The 22,619-nt window shown below is 36.3% G+C and overlaps 1 protein-coding gene across 3 annotated transcripts in view; it reads left to right on the top strand.

Moving 5' to 3' along the window:
* The window catches only part of LOC131691886 (G-protein coupled receptor 52), a 175,010-nt gene that overhangs the window by 109,846 nt on the left and 42,545 nt on the right, over nt 1–22,619 (top strand). For 2 of the 3 annotated variants that reach the window (XM_058978576.1, XM_058978574.1), the window contains exon 1: nt 13,695–14,294. The exons of the other annotated variant lie outside the window; for it this stretch is intronic. The gene's annotated coding sequence lies outside the window, so the exon portion shown is untranslated. Of the gene's footprint in view, nt 1–13,694; nt 14,295–22,619 lie in introns of those variants that run through there. 3 annotated transcript variants of the gene reach the window in all.

Below are 22,619 nucleotides of genomic sequence, written 5' to 3'. Positions count from 1 at the left end.
AGAAAAGGTATTCCTTCACATTCCGTGGAATCCCAAGGAATGTCCGAAGAGTAGTAGTGATGAAGGTAGAGTTCCATAATCCTGGTTCGTGGGAAGTTTGCTGGGAAGTTCTGAGAATCAAGTCGTTTACAGAGAAAATACAGCAGTATTTTTGCAGTATCGAAAACCGTTCCCTGGAATTTCTAGAGAATAGCGGTTATAAACTGGATTACGATGTTACGACGATAGATATTAAACCTAAATCGATTTAAGTCGAATTTGAATGATAATGTCTCTTCGGGGGTGTTGTCGTTCTGTTATCTCAATATCCCCTCATGTTGATACATCCTCAAATCGAGAAGTGTCTTTTATTTCATTGGAGTGAAGAATACTTATATTTACTTCTGATGTATGGCTTTGTATTTAGCGTTGCGTGTAACGTCAAAGCCCTGCATGAAACTAGCTCTACATCCAGGCACGTAGCTAGAGGGGGGGGGGGGGCTAGGGGGCTAACCCCCCCTGAAATGTTTTGAAAATAAATTTAAAAAACATTATTATCAGCCACTTTAGCTTGTAGTTTGTTTGGTTTGAGATAAAGTTAGAAGATTGCTGTTTCCAACAACCAAAATCAATGGTCACGAAATTCAGTGTGATTTATGCTTCTGTCCCAGCCGGTGTGAAGCGAACGACAAATAAAGTTACTTTTATATTATGTTCCTTGTCTGAAGAACAAAGGAAACTTCTACTATACTATGCCGTAGTGATCTGTCGAGATGAGTGAGTCGCAGAAGCAAAAAGTGGTGCACCGGTCAAATACTGTGATTAGTGGTGATTCGCATAAGACCGAGTATTTGTGATGAGGAACATTTTCTGAAGGTGATGGCTATACTTACGATAGCCACCTTTATTGAGTTCTACCACCTCAAGCATTCTTCGCTCATAGCGTTCAACAAATTGGATCAGGCGAAATCATTGATTTTGAATGATTTAGAGCCATTAAATTTTAATGGTTGTGTGTGAAAATGCTGTAATTAAGATCTTCATATAAATGGACGGAGAGAGAATCAATCTTCGGTTACAAGATCGGATACCGCTTACTTGCAGATACATATCACATATGGGAGAAATGCAGTACAAAACATAATGCGATAGTACAATTACACATAATACTCTTTGCACATATTAAAGGCAAACTAGTACGTTCCAGTTCTGTAAAATAACGTCACATTACGATTTATTTACCGCTGAACACAAACAATTACCAAATATTTGGCACATGTTCAGGTAATATTGACAACGGCAAAAGCTGCGTCAATATCTCAAAATCTACAGCCAGCACAATCATTGAGGAAATTCACAATCATAATGGCAACAAGGAAGCATGTTTGCGAACATGAAGGCAGCAACCACGATTATGACACGGAAGTGTTCAATAGCGAGATAGATATGAACGACCCCCTATACGCAGGTGGCGAGGAAAAAAAATCCCTGCTTCGTAAACAAGTATCTACGTGCAATGGTTAAGAGCTTGCGTGAGATCTGTTGGACAACCAGTAAAACTCATTTTATTATTTTTATTGTTGGAAATAGATATAACTAGATAACAGAACCACTGTTTTGATTGGCGAAAGCATTGAATCAAGTTCACTTACGAATTATTTAAAAAAATAGTAGAAGAAGTTTAATGGACGACTGAGTACTAAAACTCTCCATAAGTGAACGCATCATCGCAAGTTATTGTCCCGTTTAACAAAACTCAGATGTAATACTCGATACTGGCAACTCTATTTTAAACTTTAATGACAGGTTTTTGAATTGTACCTAATTTGAATTACGCTATTAGGTCTGTGCACTCTGCACTCTTAGTATAAATACTAGACATTACATTCAAGCGTACTAGGCAAAAAAATATTTCAATTTACTGAGAACGATATAACTGAGGCTACAGTTTTTGCTTTCGCGTCATTTTAACGCATCATCATTTTCATTGGTACTTAATTTCACTTTCATGCGAGGAATTCGTTCCGTTCATGCGAGTTCGCAACACTGTTGCAACTAAAATGTTGTGACTGGTTAAATCTATTAGTCCAAAAAATTTCGATTTTATGTCTTCAGTATATAGCAGTCTCACGATCTGTTTTTTTTTTTTTCATTTTGGACTAAAATGAGAGATGATCAGAAATCACATGTGCGAACCCGAATGCGCTATGTTGGGAGAATGAATGACGAGGGAAACGAACCAAACATTTCATTTCTTTCAAGTTCACGCAGGGATGTCATTTTTTCAAGCTCTGGTTACATTTAACAAAATTTACGTAAATTGTAAGATAACAGTAATCAAAGGATTTCCTTTCGATTAGTGAACAGTCCTATACTGCCCATGATCGCATATCAGTCCCATAAAGATAGGAAATCCCATACAAAACGGGACAACTATGCTATCATGGGTAGTATAGTAGATAAAATTCCGGCTAGTTTAGTAAATTAATTCATTGAAACATCTCTTTTGTATTGTCCAAAAATGCATGAATTCCAAAATGAAACCTGTAAGCTTCGTGTGCTCAAATATAATATTTGCTTAATCTAGGTAAATATAGCTATAGTTCTTATTTATGCTTTGTAGAGAAATCAGTAGTATTTTTTGTACACCCTTTACATGCCAACAAACAAAATTACTGGTCTGTCTTTTGCCATAGTTTCAAGAATCTTGAAGAATTGCCTAGAAAAATAAGCCTGTCTAATGATATAAAAAGTATCAATTTCATAAAATAATAGGATCTGTGAAAAATCTGAATACTTAAATAAATAAATAATTAGTTGTTCTCACTTGTCTGAAAATAGTCTTTAATGTATCATCATTTAAATTGAAAATTATTATAAATTTGAGTTGAATGGGAGTTGAACCGTTTCAGCGCATCCACAAATCGCCTACCTAATCAGAAGATTTGGAGTGAATTTCGACATTCTCTTGTATTTGTATTTAAATAATTGAGTCTTAATGAACTATGCTAAAAAGAAATGACCTAAAGTGGCATGCGCGGAACTAATGACGAAGTCGAAGATGTCGTTATAGTCGCTGAAGCGACGGGACATTTCTAATATCGGTTGTTGACAGTGTAGTTAGGGTTGTACATTTCAGAGTGCAGCAGTGTTCGAGAACAAAGGACACGGGTTGGAGCGTAGAGGTTAATTTATGATAGAAGATCGGGAACATCATATTCATCCATAAGAAGCTTAGACACAAAGATAGTTTACGACGCGGGTCTACGATCTTCTAAAGTGTGTAGTCCTAATAATCGACACGATATTTGTCTATTGCCTTAGTTTTGGAATTGTTTTCACTAAGAAATTTTCAAAATTACATTCAGCTTCAAGTGACTATCTCAAGTCACCAGAATCAACACATTTATGCAACAAGTTTTAAGCCCCTCCCGAAAAAAAATCCTGGCTACGGGCTATCTACATCCAACAAAACATCGAACGAAGTAGATTGGTGTAAGGTGTTTGTTGAACAGAGTTGTCTGCGAGGGAGGGTAAAGTTGATGTAAAAATGGACATTAAATGCATATTTTTCAAATTTGATGTACATTTCCAGAGTGATCTGCCCCTAGTATGGGACACTGACTTCCCGTTTAAATCATACACATCGAACTCTGATCTTCTTTTGGATAATAGATAATCCGATAAATATTGTAAAGATTTCAATAGAACTGACACAGGAATACTCATCGTGACAGTTTTCTCGAAAGTTTGCACAGATAAGCTCAGAATTGTGTTATTCTGACTAAAGCAAGCCAATTACGTTACTAGGGTCAAGCCTTCTAGGAAGAACTACCGTGTCTAAATACCCGCTCACAACATTGAGATCGACAGTGCAGTTACTGATTCGAGTTTGTCATGAGTGGAGCTACTGAAGCACGGAGGTGCATCCTTTCAAACTCGTGTCAAATAACCTTTGGCAGAAGATTCCACATACCCATCTCACGTATACAAACAGCGTCCGAGGAACCTGATGCATTACCTTGAAAAGCGCTCTGTGTACTCTTTTACAGGAATATCAAAAAGAGCTACGCCACTCACCACGACAAATAATTACGCTCTTTTGGCTGAGGAGTGTGATTCTGATGATCTCCATGTGGGGACATCTTCTACTGCTCCTAATAATTATAGGTAGATGAGATTCAATTATACCAGCTCGAGCAAGGTCTAACACAACACCAAAGTAAACAGTTCTTGATTTTAGAAATTTGAGACCAAGGAGTTTTCGGCGCTTCCAGTAATACCAAAAATCTCATGTGACATTTCAACCTGAGATTCTGTCGCGATGCTCTCACAAGAGTGCTGGACGGCACTGACGTTCATCATCCGGATTCGATTCCGGATCCTGGTGCTGAACTGCTTCGCATCCTTGGCCCGCAATTTATTTTTGTACACTAGGGCACTGAGGGAGCCGAAAAATCCTCAATGAGACGGCACTGGAGCAAGTTGATCGGGTTCCTTTCTTTCGGCACATACGTTATCTTTTTCTGCTCAAGATACTCCAGCGTGTTCTTGGCGTAATGGGAAGACGCCTTGTCCGGCCAGAAGATGTACTTCCCATCCGTATGATGCTCTTTTAAGAACGACAGAAGAATTTTCTCTAGACACTCCTCCTGGCACACTTGTTAATTGATGGCCAGACCGCTCGGCTTGAATCACGGTTTTGAAATCCCTCTATCTGATATGGCGATGTGCAGCATAACTTTTTTTTCTCAAATTTAAGCTAAAACTTATATTTGAGTTCGTGGGGTGTGGCCGACTTGTCGTTAGAATAGTAGCTGAACGAAGTCCGTGAACTCGGGGGACCGAGTCTTCTTCCAACAGATGATGTTCTCCATCTTGAATGTTCGATGAATCAAGATATGAATCAAGCAGTGATATTTTTGGCCGGGGTCACGCAAACTCGTTCCGTCCTTGCTGTCGAACAGCTTTTCCGACACTTCCTTCTTCTTCTTCTTCGTCATTATCTTCGCTGGACGGCCGCTACCGGCCTTCCGCTCTACGCTCAGAGATGCCAGGATCCGGTAAACTGAACTCACGGGGACCTTTTGGTCTCAGAAAGTGGTCTTTTTTCTTTTTTCCACGATGACCATGCGTTTCGTAAAACCGTACAACAGGCTCGCGGTGTGCTTGCTGTTTCGACGCCATCTTCGATTGAACTGATAGCACCCGAGTGAAAAGAAACATGCCACCCATTTCTAGGGAGTTCAGAGAGCAATTCTCTTGGAGAGAGAAAAAACGCTTTTTACTTTAATTACAGAAATGAATTGAAATCATTCTCATTTTTTATTGAACACTCGTTAAAAGCAAACAAGTAGGGCCAATACTGCTGAAAGAGAAGCTTACTCATCAGTAAATAGCTCAGTCCTCTCTGGGACCTTTCGACTGATGTGTACCTGGATAATTCCGCGCACTGGGTATGTTCGATTGACAAAAGTGCAAAACCAATGAACTTCTCTCACTACACCAGTGCACTACCATCAAAAACAGCGTTTGATAGTGACGAATGTCTCTCAGACTGTTTTTTGTGGCTAGGGCAACTTTCTTACAATTTACCATGCTGCTCCTGTTCAGCAGCCAACGATGACAAGAAAACAAGAGAAATTCAAACATGCCATGCCTTATAATCACTGCATGGTTTAACGTCATAAAAAGGTGGAGTAAATGATTTTGAGTGGGACAATTTGTTGTTTTTTCTACAGTATCGTCAACACATATCCCGATTTCGGCATAAAATTAAAAGAATATTTTAGCAAAAACGTATTACATGACAGGTAAAACCAATGATTTTGTTATTTTGTGGATTGAAATTCAAATAAAACTGTGATTGGAACCTGAATAACAGTTTTACTAAGAGTCTACTTTCTACTTCTGCCGCAGTCAGACGTACAATCGAGCCAAGTGAACAACAGGCCTCTCGATCTAGTGTGCATTGTCTCGAGAACAAAGGAAATATCGGATTATTCTTGCCATCATGAGTAAAGTTGACGAAAAAGCTCTACTTCGACCCAACGCAGCGGTCGTTGACTTTAAATTTTGTTTAAAACGACCGAGTTTTAGTGAAGTGGAATACCTTCTGAAGGTAAAAATGCAACTTAGACTTGCGGAAGTCTTGTACCTTCAGTATCATCATCTTCGCAATGTAGTGTTAATATCATTCAACACGTTAGCACAAGCCGAGCGTTTCGTTTTGAAGAACAACTTAAAACACGTGGTTGAAAGTGACAACGTTGGAATTAAGATTCCCGTATACATTGAGAATGATTATATAGATGTAAGGTTATTTGACCTATCACCTCGTACCCCTCCTGAGCCAATTGCAAAATGCATGTCGCAATACGGAGAAGTAGAATCCGTTACACCTGATACTTGGAGAAACTTCTTCCCGGGTACTCCTAACGGCGTTTTTGTAGTGAGGATGCGGGTTGAAAGTCCTATACCCTCCTACTTGGCAATAAAACTCCATACTCATGGAACTACAATTATGCAAACTACGCTATGCACCCATGAGGGGCAAACTCCTACGTGCAAGTATTGTAATCAGACAGCTCATCATGGACAACCTTGCGCGGAAGATGCAGAGGAAGACGCATCTCAGCCGATTGCCAACTCATCTACGGCAAACCAACCCAAAACAGAGTTTTCAATACCAATGCCTGAACCACAAACGGTGGCCAAATTTGTGGCAGCAGTTGCACAGACCATAATGACAACCGCAAAAGAATCATCCAGCACCCCAAAAGCAACTGTAAGCAACTTCGGCAACGAATGCAGTAACAATGACGACGGATTTACACTGATCAACAATAAGTGCAAGAAGCAAGGGAGAACATCTGATCCCGGACACCAAGCCAGCTTCGACCGGGACGTGAAAAACAAGAGAGAATTAAATGACCCCCCTGACGCTGTTTGCCAACAGACCTCGCGAAAAAAGGTCTCCGCTCGCAATAAAAAGTTGCGCGCACGAGATCCAATTAATAGATTTATTGTTTATTTTTATTTTTACATTTATTGTAAACGTATAGAAGATCCACGGCTCCGTAAAGCTACCGCTAAGTGTCAAATAAACGAATTCAAAAAAAACAGTTTTACTGACCAAAGAATATTGATCATGAGTGGGAATGTGCTTATCTTGAATGGAACTAAAAATAATTTTGATTAGGACTATAATTTTTGTCCTCTTTAAAAGTTGCAACATGTTTCAAATGAATTACTGGTATATCAAATGGATGAAAAACATATTTGGTAATGATTTAACGGGTTTTAATGCTCAAAATTCTATGAAATATATCGAGAGTATATGGTCAAGGCTCCGAAAATGGCAACCACAGGCGAAATAATTTTTTATCAAATTTTGCGTCAAACTGTTTGTTTTCCGTATGTATATAACCTCAAATATTAAAAAATATGAATGGTGATCCCAGAAAAAAATTTCATGTCTATCATTTATGAAAGTTTATTGATGCTACTTGTATGACCTGAAAATGACTAAAAGACAGTAAAGAGATAAAAAATAAACAAAATCCAATTTTCAACTTTTTGTTTGCAACCACATTTTTCTATCGTAGTCTAATTTAACTTTGATGATATTGCTTGAAAATTTTTGATGAATATGGATTATTGCTTATTTTCAGTTGTGAAGTAATGGAAACCAAATAACTTGTAACGTGACATATCAAAAATTCAAAAAAGTTTTGTGGACCACACCAACAGCATGCATACAAAGTCTAACCTGCATTTTTTCTTACTACTTTGTGTCTACTTTTTGATAATGTATTGTGAAAACTTTAAAGTTTTATTAATTTTTAAGAAAACACAGTTTATGTAACGTGACAGATTTTTTTTGTTGTAAAGCAATTCCATCAAGTTTGATTCAATTGCGTCAATATTGGTGACCATCCTTGATTCTGATGAAACCTTTTACGTTTCATGTATATGGGAGACTAAGTATTTTTCAATATTAAGCAAGCAATTTTTATACAAGAGTAATATTTAAAAAGGGCGTATGAGATCTTGAATGCGCTGCTTTCAATATATATTGTTCGAAAATCGCCATTTGTGCAACAAAACTATATGATAGCGAGTTCTAGGGAATTAGTTGTTCTGTGTGAATATTTTTTGGTGAAATTTTTCAAAAATAAAAGCAAAAGATGTTAAAAATAAAAGCAAAAGATGTTAAAAAAACAAAAAAATGAAAAAACAATTACAGAAAAACAAAGTTTTGTTTTTGTTAACGAAAGCCTATAAACTGATGAAACTATGATTGCACTATTGGGAAGTTATTAGTAAGAAAACATTTTTAACTTCAAGTATTCTTCCAAATTTCTTAGTATTTGCCAGTCATAAATATAATTTTCTTATACAATATTGATACTAAATACAATTTCGAAGCAAAATGCTCTTAAGAAAATTTTCCAAAAAATTTTGATTTTTTTTTCTACGAAAATATCTAGTAGTGAAAATACACCCTTTTATTAAATTACTCACAAATACCAAACGCAAAAAAACAAACCGTTTAAAATTTAATTGCAAATAAAAAACTTTAAAATGTTATTGCATCGTACAGAAAATAACAATAAAAAGTTTCAACATATTTCAATGATTCTTTTAATTTTGAATTTTTTATTTAATTTTTTTTTCTTTATATAATTTAGTTATAGAATGTATTTCAAAATGGGTTTTCAATTCAAAATGTTCACGAAAAATTATCCTTCAAAATGCAGATGTTTTCAAGTTATTTTGGATTTTCTTTCTACATAATGTTACTTCGTGAAATTACGACATTTTCAAAAAAAATTTCGCCTTTGTTCATCAAACCCAATATGTTTTTCAAAATAAACATGGAATTTCCCGGTAATACTCAGTTCCTAGATTCAGGATGATTTGTGTACGATTGTCTTGATATCCTTGCTTCAATGAAAATACAGAACTGTAACGTGACAGATTCTGGTTGTAACGTGACAGATCATTGAGAATACTCCATAAAATCGAAAACAAAGTGTTTCTTCAGGAAAACTATATTTCAAACTCTTCCTTGTTTTCTAAGCTTCAACTTAAAACTGTTTTCATGCAAATTGGGGGGCCAACGGAACAGACTTTTTCTATTTAGTCGGGCAACCTCCAAACTAACTGCGAAAATTGTGTAACGTGACAGACGTATAAAAATGACAATAATGTGAAAACGGTTCATGATAGAAAACAACTTTCTGTAGAAAAAATGTGCGGTTTAGTGACCTTAATAATGTGCAGTTATGATAGAATATGGTTTTATTGTTTTTGCTGACTTATCTTATGAAATATGCGTAAAAATGTAACGTGACAGACAGAAACCTTGACCATATGCTATCAAAACATGCCAAAAGCAAATTAGAATATTTTCCCAACACAATATCTATAACCTCCGAATTTAGATTTTCTTCATAATAAAATGCTACAAAAATAGCTCCTCTAGAAGTGAATAGTTGAAACTGGTTGTCTCAATAACGATTATTTGTAGTGCGATTTAATATCAAAAAACCATAATTATACTTTATTTAAAATCTAATTCATGACATTTTCCGTAGTATTTTCAATCTATTTAAATGAAAATGTACTTGTGTTTGCTCACATTAGTTAGTATAAAACTCCAATTTTCGAGCGTTTTATCATAAACAAGCTCATTCAACAAAGCTCACTCAAGACGACATAATGTATCAGAAAAAGAAGTAATTTTGTTTCGAAAAATTTGGTGCCATAGAAATATTTTTAGCCATGAAAGATTGTTTAAAATATGTTAAATTTTGCAATATATGATGATTTTGGCGCTTTACTTCATTTTAATATATCGTGTCGTATATTTTTCAAATAGACTCAATCTTGATCTGTTTTTCTATAGACCCACTTAACATCATTTACCCTAATGCAATAAAATGCTAGAGGGCATGGGTCCAATAGTACTGACCAATCATGGCACAAATAATATTTTTTTTTTACTTTATTTTTATTTACATGACTTTAAAAGTTTTTTTTTCATTCGTCACGCCAAACAAATAATAAATGATTTTAGGCATATATTCGTTGGGCATACGGACGTTTGGCATACCTACGTTAGGCATAATAGACGTTACGCATAAAGACGTTAGGCATAATGGACGATTGGCATAATGGACGTAACACATAAATTATCATGTTTAAGTATCACTTCAAGGAAATTACTTTTTGGCGTAAATTTTCAACTTTTTTGATGTTGTAGAAATATTATAAATTCTGGTCAAACATTTAATGCTACTGTATGCACCTGAAGAAATCTTGACTCAAATAAAATAAGCAGAACGATTGCTTGGCATGCGAAAACTTTGCTTGCGTTAAGGGGGGCGTCTGGTGTATTGTGTAAAAAATCGATGTTTAGTCGCTTAATTGTTAATCTCCTAGAAAAGTCTAGCGCAACCTCGGTTGCCACGCTGACCTTCTATTGTTTTAAACAGCTATGCGCATCAACGATTACAATCTATCGGCAACTTTAATAGCGTTTTACTCGAAACCACATTTTTCAATGGCGCACTCAATAACTCACAAGCTATTCTACAAATTCACTTGTTTTTATGAGAAAACATAATACGTGTAGCCAGTCTATGAACCACGGAAAATGATTAAAACAAATCTCCACATTATTTTGAGGAGAATGAGCAAATTTTGCTTACTTTTTTTCGATTTTTATGATGCCATTTTCCGAAATTCAAACCATTTTTTTTGGATCATCGAGTAACTGCAGGTCTAAGGCTAATCTTATTGAATTTCCTGTTTCAGACAATTTTATCAAGAGTAATCATATCCACCGTGGCGCTCCTCGATATTGAAACGTATGGCTCTGCGTCACTGAAAACATTTTTTTCGTTCATGATGAATGTATAAATGAACTTTAACATTACACAAGCGGTCCATTGTTGCATAATCGTAAAACTAAATCATTTTCGATTTGAGCACTCTACACCAAAAGCCCTCTTAATTTCTCGACGTACAACCGATATATTGCACATGAAAAAAGTAGGCTCAATACTCATGTTTAAAATCAGTCTAACTTGTATTAAGGTATGTATAACGCACATTAATTTAGATATGTAAATAAATATGTACCCTCGAAGAACAGCTCATGAAAAAAGAATGATGCATTTTATAATTCATTCTACGAATATTGCTGCTTCAATATTGATTATCTCCCATATTATTAGTCTTGGGACCATCATGAATAATACTATTGGAAACTGTCTGATACGAAGGAGAGTTTATTCGTGCACTGTGATGATTTACCGAAACGAAAAAGGTATCATTACAAACGTATAATCCGTAGCCTAAATATTTAGATAGAACTGTGTTGGTAATAACTATGATAGACTTGAAATGTACCTGTACACTTAAATTAAGGGACACTTTCTTCATCTTATCCACGGAAAAAATAGAGAAAAAACTCTACACTTGCAAGGGTTAAATATCTCCCATTGTATTTTTCATTTTGAAATCTCTTTCTAAAGTTATACGAGTGTATGGTACAACGACGCGTATTTTTTCTAACCCGAAAAAGCAAGCGTAAGGGTGAAAGTAACGAAAGCCTTGCTATTACTTTTATGTTTTTGTGAATTATGCCGATCGTCCATTATGCCTAACGTCCATTATGCCTAACGTATTTATGCCAAACGTCGCGCACCTAAATTTAATAGAAAATTCCTCGGTAAACATGTGAAAAGGGCATAACGAAAATTAAAGCATCTCTGTGTTTACTTTTTCTTTTGATTATTATGGCGTCATCATAAAACTTTCCAACATTGTTTCAATAAATATCGAAAGACTCTGATGTCGTCTATCATATTATGTTAAGAGTTAAGTAGCCAACGTAAATGCGGCCTAGTCATCGACGGAAGAGAAAGTAAACAGAGACTCTCATTTGTGTTATGCCCTTTCAATATGTTTATCTAGATTTATGAATATTTTTCTGGCTGATTAGTGCAAATATTGTGTATATCCATTTAGTACAATAAAATTTACTAACTTTTAAAAACTCTACCTTATGCCATATTTCTCCTTAGTGGAGAACAATTTTGGTAAAAACTCTATTTTCTCTATTAAGGAGAAAATCGTTTAAAACTATCATCTTTGCGCGTGAAGAGCACAAAACCTGTAATTAAAGAAAGGGAGCTCATTTTCTTACGGAACATCACGCTTGACTAGAAGGTTTGTTCAGGAACACAAATCGCGTCTCCGTTTTTTTTTGGAGCTAGCACCAATCCGGTGCTAGCTTAGTCCTATCACTAAATTAGTGCCGGATTCTGATGAGACGAACTCGAAACGCAAATTCCTTAACTAATTTTAATCTACCTTCTTTTTCTTCCGTAATTTTGAAAAGGGTATTGAAACGTTAGTCGTAGTAACTACAATATAACAAAATAATGGTTACCTTCATATTGTTGTTCCAAAACCGCATAGAATGTTTAACAAAAGAACATATAGAAAACCGTAGGAAAGGTCATTTCTGTCACTTCTTCTCTTCAAACTATTCAAAAATTAAAAATCAGTTGAAAAATGACCGCCTAGCTAATTTTTAGTGCTGAAAGTCCCAAAAAATAGTTTTTTTCGCTGTGCATCAAAATGTTGAGAGTATAAACCCTTTTTCATACTTTAATTTTCGTTGAATTTGATGAGATCAACAACTTATACTGTGTGATTTGAAAAGTACAAAATTACTTAGCACCGTGTAATAAAACAACAACGATTGCGCCTAGTATCTCCAAAGAAATATTCCGCACCATTTGGAAGCAAGTTTAAACAGGTGGATTGTCAAATAATGCGTTTCGAAGAAAATTTCAATATAATGTCCTAATGTCAACCATGCCTTGAACCTTTTTGTAATCTTGAGATGTTTGAATTCGGGACTTTCAGCATTTTTAAGCTGGTGGGTTCCAGATTGTCCATGTAAGTGTAATTTTTTTTTTCACGCCACTTTATTTGAGTTTCAAAGCTCACGTTACGTTTATTGGCTCTTAGCTGACGAAACAAGCCAAATTCATGTGAATCTTTTCTTCGACGCTTATTGCTCATATTATAGATGTAAAATATGAATACATTACAAAATCTTTTTTTTATTTTTTTTTTGCGCTGAACGAACCCCTGATTTAAACATAATAATGAGAATTAATTGTTGGTATGCCTGGATGCTAAAGAAGAATATTTTAAAAGCTTTGTTCTTATAAAACGAAAATAAGAAATATGTTCCGATTGGCTATAAAAACGGGTCATCACTGTATTCTAGTTCTGTATTTTAATCCTTGCTTCTAAAAATCAGGTACATAAATTCTGCTTATTGACAAAACAGTTGAATATCAGTACAAACAGAGATAATCTAATGTGAGAAGCTACCCTAAAATATAGCCACCGCTACAGATTCAAAAGAATAATTATGGAAAACAACAACCTTGGAAGTCGAATCCTATTCAACTGTATGCGCCCTTATCAGTGACGTAATTGCGCCTTTTACATAACTCAAACCTCTCTCGAATCTCACGGGTCCCGTTGAAGTTCGTTCTCGCACTCTTTGTTATCCCAATCAAATCGCTTCATTTCGCTCTTTCTCCCATTCCCAGTGGATGTCCTTCGCTCTTTGCAAACCGAAGTATCCTTGCCATTGCCAGTAGCAGTGTGAAAATTTTCCCACTTTAGTCCTTCGTGTGAGTCCGCCGTGAGCAAAAGGTGAAAAATTGACCCCCGGAAGCGAGCTCCGCGTTGATCAGCCAGTTTTGTTGGGACTTTAGCAGCCTTCAAAACGCCAGAAGCCACATCCCGTTTAGTGAAAACTGTTAAAGGTTGCGCCAAGAGGGCTGCAATTATCAACGACAATGCTGAAGAATGAGACACAAAAGGGCGGATGAGTTTTCCTCTGCTCGCTGGTTTGTCAGTAAATAACATGGCTGTGCAGTGAAGCAGTGGCAGTAAAGTGCGAGTTGACGGCTGAGAAGCAGTAGTAGCAGAAGAATACAGGCGAAAAAAAAATGCTGGTCGATTTTCAGCCCCCATCATCGAGACAGGCGTGAGAGTGTTCGGCAGCACAATAGAAAGGATATCAGTGGGGATTTTTTTTCGAAATAAGCATATATTTAGCAGAAAATTGAGTGAAATCAAGTGAAACAATCGAAATTTTCTGAAAAAAGTCGAGGAGAGGATAAGTGTGCTTGTGTTGGTGCACGGTCAAAAGTGGAAAGCAAAACGGTTCCAAGGATACAGTTTACGAGTGTGAAGGAATTTGCACAGCAGTGAGTCTATTGTGGGGGTGGTTTCAGCTATTATCAGTTTTTCTTGCATTTTATCGTCGTAATGGCCCATTATTCATGAAGGATTTCCGCTACCGAAAGGATGTAGAGCTGAACGGAAGAAAATTTGATGGAAGAAGTAACACCCCAAGCGAGAAATCAGTGTCGCATTGAGTTTTCCGACTGACCCCACACAAGTGAAGGCTTTAGCAAAGTTTACTCGGTATGTGCGTACCTATCGGAGGATGTTTGTTAATGCAAAATCCATATATAAACTCAGGATGACCCAAGAGTTTTGTCGTTGGGTAACGAAGACAGGCAGTAACCGACAAAGAACATGAATGGTAATTGAGGGTGTACCAGTGCTGCCAGCTTGGTGGTGAGAAAATGAACAATTTCGTAGCTGGTGGTATCTTAGAAACGTTTCGTTTGTACACAGCACTACACCGGTGTAGTGTAAAAATGTAATAGAATGATCATGTCAGTGTATGGCTATGCCAAACACGAAGAAACCCTTAATTTTTATATTGCTGCTACACTGCTGCAGTGTGAGTAAGAGATATATTTATAAGACTCATGACCGAGTGCCGTCGGGATAACACTGTTCAACGATAAAATAACGACATTTATTAAATTTTCTGTGTAAAAAGGAACAATGGACCAGTTTTAAAAAATCACTGTATTTTTTGATATTTTTTGGGTGTGGATAAACGACTTGAGTATTCTGCTCTACCTCAAAGTTCTCAAATAATAGTGGCAGTAATAACGTGAACATAAACGATTCCTCCTCTCATCAGGCATCACTGCATCTCACCGTTTGCGGGTACGGTGGCACTGGAAGCCACCCACCCACCTTTTCCATTTCCCAACCGCCTCTTGCCAGCCCCCGTCGTGCACTCTGCCACTGTTGTACGAAGATAGATTTTCACACAGACAGCGCGGCTATCAAGCTTGGCTGATTAGCAGGGACGACTTTTCCTATTTCCTTGCTTCTTATAGGTCTTTTTCTGCTTACGCGCCTGTCTACTAAATATATAGATATATCCGCATATAGATTGAGACACGGTATGTACCTACTAGCGTACCACTAGCCTGCTGTCTGACACATTCGGCTGGAGCAAGATTATAAAAATCCTTCCTTGCTTCGCCGGCAGCCATGGCGAACAGTTTCGCTTCGGCGATACACCCGACAGTATGAGTCGAGGCGCCTGAACATAGCCCAGCGGAGGAAAAGTTGAATGATTTCCGCCGGACAAAACAACACACAAAACAACTGAAAGCACTTCACTATAGGGGTTGTGTAAACTATTGTTAGTTATTTGGGGCTCGGAAGATATACTGAGTTGTCTTTATCTATTCGCAGCTGGCAAAAGGAACTTTAACGTTCTTTGTTGTTTCTACGGAAAGGCCCATTCTCGTGAACGACACGGTTTTATAGCTTGGTTTAAGGTTGTTTTGTGTCGTAAATGTATTATACAAGATTCAATTCATGAATTTATTTCTAGAATTGTCAGAGCTGAGAATTTTTATGCAATATTTATACCCAAAGGGAATAAAAGGCACAGGACCGTAGCCATGATTTTGTTTCGGGAAGGGCTGTAAAATTATTGCATAAACCTTTAATTCTGATCTGATGAAATTTTGAGAAGTTCCTTATGAAAGCAATTCCAAATGTAAGACAACAGAAAATAAAAAAAAGCATGTTCTATAGTACTTGGACGGATTATTGATGTTGAATTTGATTTTTATGGTTTATTTACAAGTTACAATTTACTCTCATTACAAAAAAGGATATTCAAGAGTTGAAAGTATTTCTATGCTAACCGAATGTGACAACCCTTGAAGGAGCTAGAAAACGCAAGGTATTCCTAAATACTCGTTTGCAAGATGTATAAGACGCTAAATGTGTTCGAACGAAGAGAATAGCGAAGTTTGCACTAAAGCTCCTGATTTAGCAGGCGATTTGTAGATGCGCAGAAACGGTTAAACTTCTATTTTCTTGATCTGGCGTCTTGCCACTATTACCAGTTCTATGGCATTATGCTTTTTTGATATATTCGTCTTAAATGAAACTATTTCAAGGCTGGCCCTGGACTGGCAAATAAGGGCCTCGTCCAGGTTATTTTTAGCACACACTAGACTCGGTCGTAGCTCACTTTTTATGCCAAGTTGAAGTTATACTTCGTTCTTGTCACCGCTGCACTGAGCAGGGTCAAAAAGCCAGCGAAAAATCTTTCGTTGTGCTGATTTTTGGGCCAACCTAAATTGAATCTTTTTCATCAAAATTGCAACGTAAATAATTTTAAAGTGTTAAGAAGTAACTGAAATGTTATTACCGATCAGGGTTTTGCGTTTGCTTCATTGGATTTTTTTCTTCGAAAAATAGCGTGTCGTATAGGTTGGGACACCATGCACTTACGCATGCGTACAAGATTGCGTGCAAGTTTTACATGTAAAAACTGTGAGTCAGATTAACATTGTCAAATGGAAGTTAATAAGTCTTTCAGTTACTTACTTTTATTTTAAAATACCAATTAACAAATAAATATTAACCTAAAAATAAATATAATGCATTAAAGTTTAAATTGTCAACCTATTGACTTAAAGATTCAACCCGTTACAACATTTTAGTCGCTCTCCGTGATAGCCCAATGAACTTTCTCCAAATTCCCATTTTCTTCCTGTTCGTTTCGCCGTTCCGACAGTATTTGTGTTTCTACTTTGCTGACACTAATCCAAATGCCCTCGGCTCGGAACATCTCAGTCGTGATATTCTCTACTATAATAATCGAAGGCGCGCTGGATGCAAATCTAGTCACTCCGGGCAAAAAAGTTTAAATATCCACACACGAAACTAGGAAAAAAAACTTTTAAAAGTGTACCGAACAAGTTTGCCGACGACTGCAAGATAACCCTATCAACCGTTAAAATGGTATTAATCTTTGTATGTGCACCACGTTTAAGGGCAAGGCAAAGTTAGAGTGAACTCATACAGGGTGTTTGGTTATCTTTGAAATGACGAAAAATGGAAAGATATTTTCCACAAAGTTGTAGAGGAATAAATAAACTTCCAGCTTTCATTTGAAAGTTTCAGAATCTTCCCGCATAGTGGCGGTAGAGAGCCAAGCAATTTAAAGGGAATACTCCAAACTGTACAACGGTAAGAGATAGAGCAGTTTGATGTTCTACGAAGTTGTAGAGTATTTAATACGCTTCCATGTCTCGTTATAAAAATTGAAATTAGGTTCGTAGTGGCGCTAATGGCATAACATTCTTATATTATGACGCCAATCTCTGAAGCGAGAATGAATATATTTTGATATTCCGTTTGACAGTTTTTTAAATTTTCAAGCACAAAGGTGTTAGAGAATTAAACTAATTCAAAGTAATGCTCCTATCTATTTGACGCCGAAGTTACTTTTGTTTTATAAAATGATAAGAAATTACATCCTTGAATTTCATTGTAATGCTATTGATGTTTTTCCTGTTGCCTTTATTTATTTTTTTCTTTTTTATTATTTATTAATTATTTATTATTAATTTGCTTCCTTTTGATTTTTCTTCTTCTTTATTTATAGTTTTTGAACTATCTGTTGACTTTGGTGTTTGATAAAAAAAATAAAAGAGTAGCGTGGACAATTGTATTTCAACATTTATCGTTTTAGGATATAATAGATAAGATTCATGCGTGGAAGATAGCGAAAAGCAAGGATGGCACAACAGAAACATAGGGTGGAGCTTTCAGGGAATCTACTAATTGGGATTTGGTTTCACAAACAACATGTTCAATATTTTAGCAACCCTTTCCGCGAGCACAATATGGCGGAGATGCGCATCAATGTATAAAGATTCAACAAGCTTCTTACCATGACATAAATTAAATTTAGACACGTAAATCCATTGATACTTCAGAGATGTTTAAGTGCAAACATTTTTCCCGATTTCCGTTGTCCACAGATATTTCCCAACTGGTAAACTTCCTTTGACGAGAAGCGCTATAGAATCCATTGAACTTAGTGGGTCTTTCATAAATTTTACCGCTCAGTGCACCAATTTTAGTGAAATTACCCGTTATGGAGGTTAATTTGTTAAGTTTATCAAGCCAACTAATATCTTCTTCAAACAGAACTAAGTAAGATCGCACAGCGAAACAATATTAAAAATGGGAGCTGAAAAAAATAAAACTACCCGAAAGAGAAAAGGTTTTAGTTCCTGGAAACCCGTGATGAAGAGTTTTGAAAAACAGTTTAAAACTAAAGTTTTTTATTGTAAAAACTGCGGATGTTTACCAATGAAAATAGCAATCTTTTAACTTCCAAATTAGGTTGAAAGAATGTAACACATATTTTTCCCATAGAAAAAAATGAGAGATGAACCAATTTGCGCATGAGAGCATGAAACTTAACTTAGAAAAGTTGGATTTAAATAGTCTATGTTCCACTCGTCAGTAACTGACACCAACTTGCTGTCAGTTAAACTATATATCCATACATACTATATATCCATACTAACACCAAAATGGTGTCAGCTAGACACTAATTTCAAACAGTTCACATAACAGATGTCTCCGCAGAGACGTGGTGTATGGTGCTGCTCTTAGCTGCTCTTTTGTTGTCCGACAGTAGAGATGTACCCAATGCGCTGTAACCCAACTAGACTAACATTGGTTGCACGAGTACGAGGTGGACATTGGCGAGGGCTATTAGGTTCACTCGAATGCCGATCAGTGAATTTTTCATCGTATCTGGTATTGCAGATAACTTGGGAATGTGCAATCAAAAAATGTTCTGTCACATTACACAGACTATGGGGTTCAAAATATTTCGTATATTTCGTAAGAACATTGCCAGCCTAGGAAGTGTATCTAAGTAGGCCATAATCCAATCCGCGCAATGCTCCTATTATATTCTACACTCCCTATTACCGAACAAACAAGCAATTCGTGCACGCTATATGCGCTGCAAGCCCAATCGGGAGGTACATCGATAGATAGAGCCATTTTGCTTTGTGGATCGTCTCATGCGAGAGCTGCAACATTACTGCTGGAAGATGTCGCTTGCTCTCACAGTAGAGTCAAAACCGGCAGGATGTTGACACTTTTGCTTTGTGCGTTGATCGCTATTGCCGCAAAGACGTGGTGTATGGTTTTGCCCGTCGGCGTGGGTGTTCGTTGGTCGCTCCGAGACGTCACACGTGCTGTAAACCCAACACACCCGACATTAGTTATGCGAGTATTGGGCTGATTTTTTTAGAAGACAAAGGCTCCAAGGGCCATTTAGATGCCAAATAGTAGATTTTTCGTCGCATCTGGTATCGCACATAGCTTCCAAACTGGTCAATCAAAATCAATACTTTGGAATGCAGTGAGACGAGCCCGGACTTAAATCCATGTATGAAGGTCACGCGATATTCTCGCTAGTATTTTTCTCGTAACAGGTGAACTATCCGAGGCATTTTTGGGTGATTTTAGTTGATTTGGACGTAAAATAAATTTTTGACAGCTTTTTGAAGGGCATAACTTTTGCATAATTTGATCCCAGGGGCTACATCCGGTTATTCTCGTTTGACGAAGAAATGGTTGATTTTGTGCATTGCATTACTTCATCAAAATTATCCAAGTGGTTGAATTACATCGTACATTCACTCAAACTAAGTCACTAGATGGTTTAGTTATTGTTCAGACAACTGTGTGACCTAAACAGTTATTGAAGTCGAACTTCTAACGCGATAACAACAACGACGCCCGTGAATGCCCGCGATCACACTTTACTCTTTCGAAAGCTTTTAACTTTCTCTTTATAATGAGTCTATGGTCATTTTGCGAAAACTTGCGATAAGCAGTCAACATTTAAGAAAACTGTGAATGGAGACTAGAGTGACAGGAAAAAAATGACCCCTATCGGCCCACCTCTGAGTCGATTCCTAGTCTCACCAGGAGTACTTGCACCAAATTTGAAGCAAATCGGACAAGTCTAACTACCGGACTAACGTGCCTGAAGTTTGTATGGAATTTTTCAACAATTTACATGGAGAAAACCCAACAGCTCGCATTTTTGCCGCTAAGTGGCACTGTATGCATCGTATTATCACTATAAGTGAAAATAAGAAAGATAATTTAATTCTTTACAACTTTGTCGAAGACTGCTACTCAATCTGCCCTTGTTAAAAGAAGTTATTAACCTTTTAGTGATGTGATGCCTGAGTCAGTTTTGCATGGGGCCTAGCAGTGTATGGTTATGTATCAGTACTCGATTCACACGAACTAAACATTTTTGTGAAATAATCGTTAGGTTTAGCTCAATGGTATGTTCAGAAGAATTATAGTAAATAATACGAGTCATGCTTTGATTAGAAAATTTTAGTTCCACATGTTACCGCATAGAGGGCGCAAACACTAACTTTTCAACGGAGAGAGATAGAAATTTGGTGTCTTCTACAAAGATATAGAACAGGCATTTTGCAGTATTTCTTCCGAACATTTTGATACTCTATCTCTCTTCTATGAAAAGATAGTGGTGGCGCCCTCTATGCGGTCCCAGGTGGAACTAAAATTTTCTAACCAAAACATAACTCGTATTATTTACTACCATTCTTCTAAACATACTATTCAGCTAAATCTAACCATTATTTCGCAAAAATGTATAGTACGCGGGACTCGAGTACTGATACACAACCATGCACTGCTAGGCTCCATGCAAAACTGACTCAGACATCACTTTGTTAAAAGTTTAATAACTTCTTTTAACAAAGCCGGATTTACTGGCAGTCTTGGACAAAGTTGTAGACAATTAAATTTTCTTACTTAGTTTCACTTACAGCGATAATATGATGCATACAGTGCCACCGGCGAAAATACGAACTAGTGAGTTTTCTGCATGTAAATTGTTGAAAAATCCCATACAAACTTAAGGCACGTTGGTCCGGTAGTTATACTTGTCCGATTTGCTTCAAATTTAGTGCAAGTACTCCTGGTGGGACTATGAATCGACTCAGGGGTGGACCGATTGAGTTTTCAAAAAATCATCATTTTTCTGGGCAGTCTTAATGGAGACGCATGGTTATTACTGACATTAAATTTGAATAATCACTTTATAGCTATCCTTCAAGTAGCATTAAGATCACGATCTACGAGAATTTTACTAGTGATCAACAGACGGGAGCCGAGTAAAAAGAGTTTTATTTCAGACGGTGAAGGTGTTCAGAATGCTAAATATGCAGATAATATTTTCAACTGATATATCATTAAATGTTTCTAGAACTATTTCTTGATAACTTACGCAGTAACTATCAATTGAGTGAACACAGTTGAGTTCTAATCATTTGTTAAAACTTCTAATTCATCTTAACGGTTCAGGATAGTACCCAAATAAGATCACTTTTGAATGGACAATATACACGAAAAAAGGCTATTTAATTTATATTTTATGTAAGATATGAAAAAAATAACCAATATTACTTTAAACACATATCCGAAAAAACTTTCAGCAAACATCTTGTTGGTTAGTGAATGTAATTAAACATTCCGCAATTTTTACTTAAATTAAAGAAATTGTAGTTTGCATGTCAAGTAACCTAGAATTTAACATTCCAAAATTAGTCGAACACATCTTATATGATCCGTAAAAACTAAATAATCATTTATAATCATTTCTGAAACACCATAATGAGCTGTAAATTAATTCGTTTCCACTTTTAAAATACATCCATTTTACCATATTTACTGTTGAAAAAATTATACTCGTGAAGACAAAATGCTTACTTTTGATCCACCCTAATCAGTAGTAAAGTTAATTTCTTATACATTTTATAATTAAAAAAAGAATTCAGCTTACAAAAATGTCTTTAAAAAATTATAATCCTTCACCACAAAATTGTTAATTTTGAACCACCCTAATATATAGTTTTAATATCAAAAATTATTCAACGCACGAAAATTAACACGCAAATTTTAAGAACAGTTTCAAAAAATAGAGCTTTTTTAAGACACCCTAATGAATAGTAAATGTTTATTTCTAATATGTTTTAAGGAGGGGGTAAAGGTTTCAGCGTGAGAAAAAAAAAACAATTTTTTTGCGATTTTTTTAGAACTTTGCGTGAAGCAAATTTATCAAAACCTATGTATACTATAGTGTATCATTTCAACAACATGCTGTAATTTCTTTAAGCAAAAATATCGACAATCGACTCGGTGACGAAGCTTTTTGCACGTCCCTGAAAAAAAGCATGATCGAAAGTTAAACCAATAAAAGTCATCTCAGAATGCAATAAAACTCAGTTTGTGAGAAGGTATACCTTTGCATACTTTGTTTTTCCAAAAATGATCTAGAG

This window comes from Topomyia yanbarensis, chromosome 3, assembly GCF_030247195.1.
Source record: "Topomyia yanbarensis strain Yona2022 chromosome 3, ASM3024719v1, whole genome shotgun sequence".
NCBI classification, from domain to species: domain Eukaryota; kingdom Metazoa; phylum Arthropoda; class Insecta; order Diptera; family Culicidae; genus Topomyia; species Topomyia yanbarensis.
Note: the sequence above shows the minus strand (reverse complement) of the source record. Positions and strands in the feature narration are given on the sequence as shown.